We start from the raw sequence: 5,939 nt of genomic DNA, 5'->3' as shown, positions 1-5,939 counted from the left end.
CAGTGACATGCATAAAGAATCCGTTGCTATAAATATGTAGTAGATGTGCAGTTTCGTATTCTTAACTAGCGCTAATCTATTTACTTGCTGTAGGACTAATAATTTATGGAGGCAGATTAATATTTTACCAAGTTAGTATGTGTTTTACCATATATTATTTGAACTATTATCTGAAGTTCAAAGGTGCCCTGTTTTAGAAATAATTGATTTCTTAATTAGCAATCATGATGATAAATAATTAGTTTTCTAATGGATTTGTAAAATTAGTGGGTACTTGAAATGCATATGGATTATGTGTAGTATTTATTCATTCCTTTTCACATCATTAAAAAAAAAAAAAAATCTTGGTTTAGAGATGTCACTTGAGATTTTGACATGTTATTATAACTTAAGATTAGCCAAAGCGTCTTTAGTTATAATTTTATGTCGTGAAAATAAATCACATAAGGAATTATTTGGTGATATAATTGATATCTTATAAAGTGCAGTTAATTATTATGATGATTATTTGGCCCCACAGGGAAATAGTTGTCTTAAGGATTTGATTGCAATAAAGTACTTATTAAATATCGAAACAAGAAATTTCTTAGGCCCACAAGTATGGGAAATACTTGTATTTGATATTACTAAAGTCTTTGTAAATTCGATGTGTAATAGCAACCTCTACCCACAGGAAGGTTTTCAGGCATGAAGTTTGACAATTCTAAAGGTGTGCGTGAGCACATAATGGAAATGAGAGATATTGCTGCTCGTCTTAAATCCCTGGAGATAGAGATTTCAGAGTCATTCCTTGTGCATCTCATTTTGAAGTATGGTCCATTTAAAATATCGTATAACACACATAAGGAAAAATGGACTGTGAATGAACTCCTAACAATGTTTATTCAAAAGGAAGAGAGGCTAAAGCATGAAAAGTTGGAAATTGCTCATTTGACAACTCCTGATAAGGGAAATGAGAACAAGGGTAAATGTCATCCTAAAATGAAGAACAAAATGCCGTTGAAACAAAATGGCAATAAGGATGTCTGTTTCTTTTGCAAGAAGAAAAAGGCATATGAAGAAGGACTATTTCAAGTATAAAAAATGGCTCGAAAATAAAGGTACTCTTATCTCTCTAGTGTGTCATGAATCTCTTTTGGTTAATGTTCCAAACAATACATGGTGGATTGATTCAGGTATTACAATTCACATTGCCAATACTATGCAGGGCTTTCTGGACCTAAGGAAGCCGCAACCAAGTGAACAAAGAGTCTATTCTGGAAACCAATTGAGTTCAACTGTTGAAGGCGTGGGAACCTTTTGATTAGTTTTAATTTCTGGTTTTCATTTGGATCTTAAAGACACTTTTTATGTTCCACGCTTTTCTAGTAATTTAGTTTCTATTTCAAGATTAGCACATTTGAATTTCAAGTTTGTATTTGAAAAATAGAAGTTTTAGCTTATTTCACGATTTAGTTATTGTTGGACATGGTATTTTGGTTGATAATTTTTATAAATTTTTTTTTGGATCCTACTTATGAGTGGAACTTATCCGAACTACATGGTGATGATATTTGCAATAAGAGTTGTATTGTTAAAGAAAACTCCTCTAAGTTATGACACAGAAGATTGGGACATATCTCTATAGAGAGACTTAAAAGATTAATGAATGATGGAGTTTTACTAACTCTTGACTTTACTGATTTTGGGACTTATATTGACGTATAAAGGGAAAGTAGACAAACATACTACTAAATGGACCAAAAGGAGTTCAGACATTCTTGAGATTATTCAAATAGATATTTGTGGATTTTTTCCTACTCATTGTCTAAATGGTCAGAGATATTTTATCTCATTTATATATGACCATTCAAGATATATGTATCTCTATCTTCTAAATCGTAAGGATGAGACACTAGATACTTTCAAGATTTATAAAGCTGAAGTAGAGAAACAAAAGAAAAGAAAAATCAAAATTATAAGGTCAGATAGGGTTAGAGAATTTTATGGACGGTACATAGAAAGGGGACAAATGCTAGGTCCGTTTGCTAAGTTTTTAGTAGAACAAGGAATCGTAGCATAATATACGATGCCAGGCACACCACAACAAAACAGTGTAGTTGAAAGAAGAAATAGGACCTTAATGGACATGGTTAGGAGCATGATGAGCAATTCAAGCCTATCTCTGAATATGTGGAGTGAAGCCTTAAAAACTGCCTCGTATATCCTGAATAGGGTTCCATCTAAGGCAATTCCTAAAACACCATTTGAAATTTGGAACGGATAGAAACCTAGTCTGAGACATATACATATCTGGGTTGTCCAGTTGAAGTGATGATTTACAATCCTCACATAAATAAATTGGACCTGAGGACAATTAGTGGATTTTTTATAGGCTATCCAGTGAACTCCAAGGCTATAGATTCTATTATCCTACGCACACTCCAAGGATTGTTGAAGCTAGAAATGCGAAATTTTTCTAGAGGATCATGAAGTGAGTTTCCTAGAAATATTGGTTTTCAAGAAATGAACAATTCTGTTGGGTCATCTTCCAATTCGGGTATATTGATTCCTTTTGAAAGAAAGAGTTCAAGTACAACTCGAAATGAACCAACTCAAGAACAACCCTTATTGCATGAGGAAAACGCAGAACGAGAATCCCCACTTGATGTTGAACCTATTACTACTTAAAATATACAAAATCAAGATGAGATAGTAGGTATAAGGAGATTCTCGAGAATAAGGAAACCTGCAACTTCTAGTGATTATGTTGTATATCTTCAAGAGTCCGATACATGTGTTGAACTTGACAATGATCCTAGCTCATTTTCACAAGCTATTGAAGGGAAAAATTTGAGTTTTTGGTATGATGCCATGAAAGAAGAGATGGAATCTATGGCTAAAAATCAAGTTTGGGATCTCGTTGAATTGCCAGATAGACTTACAACTGTTGGTTGTAAATGGGTCTACAAGACCAAAAGGAATGCATTTGGGACTATAGAACGATATAAGGTCAGCCTTGTAGCTAAGGGTTTCACTTAAAAGGAAGGCATTGGTTACCATGAAACATTTTCTCCAGTTTCTAAGAAAGATTCATTTAGAATTATAATGGCTTTAGTAGCTCATTTTGATTTAAAGTTACATAAGATGGATCTTAAAACAACATTTTTGAATGAGGATCTTGAAGAAGAAGTATACATGAAACAACTTGAAGGATTTGCCAGTGATAAAGGTAATCACATGGTTTGCAAACTAAGGAAATCTATATATGGGCTAAAAGAGGCTTCTCGTCAATGGTATTTGAAGTTTTACAATGTTGTTACTTCATATGATTTTACAGAAAATATCAGTGACCAGTGCACATATCTTAAAATCAGTGGGAGCAAATACAAATTTTTAGTCCGATATGTAGATGATATGTTACTTGCAAGCAGTGATTTGGGAATGTTACATGACACAAAACAATTTCTTAGCCAAAACTTTGAAATGAAGGATATGGGTGAAGCCTCTTATGTCATTGGCATAGAGATTCACAAAGACAGATCTAAAAGGTCATTGGGATTATCTTAGAAGGTCTACATTGAAAAGATTTTGGAAAGATTCAAGATGAAAAATTGTGCATCAAGTGTAGCACCCATCGTTAAAGGTGACAAATTCAGCTAGAATCAATGTGTACTAAATGAATTGGAAAGAAAGCATATGGCTTCTATACCCTATGCTTTCACTATCGGCAGTTTGATGTATGCACAAATTTGTACTAGACTCGACATTGCATTTGTAGTTGGTGTATTAGACAGATATCAAAATAATCCGGGTATAGAATATTAGAAAGTTGCCAAGAAAGTGATGAGGTATCTACAAGGAACCAAAGACTACTGACACACATACTAACATTCTGACAATCTTGAAGTTTTTGGATATACGGATTCAGATTTTGCTGGATGTGTAGACACAAGAAAGTCTACTTCAGGATACATCTTTCTTCTAGCTGGAAGAGCTGTATCTTGGAGAAGCAGCAAGCAGACTATAATTGCATCGTCTACCATGGAAGCAGAATTCATTGGTTGCTATGAAGCTACGACACAGGCATTATGGTTGAGAAATTTTGTCAAAGGTTTAGGAGTTGTCGATAATATAGAGAAGCCTTTGAAGATTTATTGAGATAATTCGACTGCAATTTTCTTTTCAAGAAATAATAAAAGTGGAAGTCGAAGCAAGCATATCAACATAAAGTATCTGGTTGTCAGAGATCATATAAAGAAAAATGAAGTAGCCATTGAACACATCAAGACAGATCTCATGATTGCAGATCCCATGACTAAGGGTTTGCCGGCTAAAGTTTATAAAGCTCATGTTGAGAATATGGGACTTACATGCTCAGTCGATACTCTGATGTTCGATTTTTAAGATTGTTGTTTTGTATTTGAAACAATGTTATTAGTGTACTTAAAGTTTGTAATTTGGTTTATTCATTGTAGTTATTTTTGGAACCTGAATAACTTATAGGAAGTTCATTCATAAAGAAAAGTACTCTCTAGAAGTGATCATACTTGTACTACATGAAAGGAAATGTTCAATTAACAAGACCGCCATGATTCAAGTATTGTGAATTTCTACTTGAGTAGGTTATTGGCAGTTTCAGCATATGACCATATTAAGTACCCACTTTAAAATTAATCATTGAACATGTGGACCAAGTGGGAGAATGTAAACCGTTTGTGGCCCACATGGTCAATGTAAAATTAAATACATTTTAATTTTAAATTATGGGTTAATTAACTGCCAAGATAACTTAAAGGGAAGTTATTGCAGGAGAAAACTACACACTTCCATGATAGATGGAAGTTGTTTGGTGGTTGCCTATATATATATGCCAAAGGGTCCCTAGCCAAACCTGTACAAATTTCCTGTAGTATTTTCTCTCCTAAAGAAAGTTCTGTGTTTTATTTCATCAAATTAAAAAGGAATTATCAAGTGGGTTTTGGCTAGAAGATTGTTGGTGCTTTAAAGACCCGTTTCTACTGCAAACTTTCATTCAGATCTTGAATAACATGACTGGAGGTATGTCTTAAGTTTCTCACATAAAATTTTATTCCCTACAAAAGTAAATAGCTTATTTACTATTTTCATCTCGCACTCTCTCTCTCTGAGCAAAGGCAAAAACTATATATACGTACACCAATTCCATCTACAGAGTATGGTTGATCCAACATGAACCTTACCCCGTTGACCTGCTTTCCAAAAGGTTTTAAACATTTATTAGCCAATAATATGAAAAGTTAACCCAAGGCAAAAATTTGTGGAAAAATTAGAAAAATCTAACAATTCTCAACGACGTTAGAGAAAGAAGTTCAAACAAAAGCTAAGAAGAATGGCAAATTTTTGAAAATTTTCAGATTTCTTAGCTTGGAAAATGCAAATTTCTGTAGTTTTCTTCGAATAAGACGGAACTTGTCGGCCCAAACAAGGATTTTGCGAGGAATTGGAAACAGTTTTGGTGAGAAAATTTTGAACCTCGGCACTTTGAATGCGACAATTATTTGGCTGTGGAATTGCGTAGCTATTCGGGTTGAAGGTGAAGGGCGGTTGGGATTTTCTGGTTCGATCGTGTAGGATTGGGAGAATTAGATTAAGAATTAATTATGGGCTTGGACTGGATTGGGTTTTAATTTGGGCTTATTTGGACTGTAAATTATTTTGGAGACAGGTCAAACTATCTGAAAAGTAAATTTGGGTCATCCAACAATTGTTTATGAAAATTGAATCCTCCATCTTCCTGTAAAGTCAATTTCGGTCGTCCTACTATACTTTCACGACAATTTCATCCTTCATTTTTCTGGAAAGTCAATTTCGGTCGTCCAACTATACTTTGACGACAATTTCATCCTTTAGTTTCTAGAAAGTCAATTTTTGTCAACCAACTATGCTTTAACCACAACTTCATCCTTCAACTTATTCAG

The sequence above is a fragment of the Olea europaea genome, chromosome 1, assembly GCF_002742605.1.
Source record: "Olea europaea var. sylvestris chromosome 1, O_europaea_v1, whole genome shotgun sequence".
Lineage (NCBI taxonomy): Eukaryota > Viridiplantae > Streptophyta > Magnoliopsida > Lamiales > Oleaceae > Olea > Olea europaea.
The sequence above is the reverse complement of the archived record's forward strand: the minus strand, read 5'-3'. Positions refer to the sequence as shown.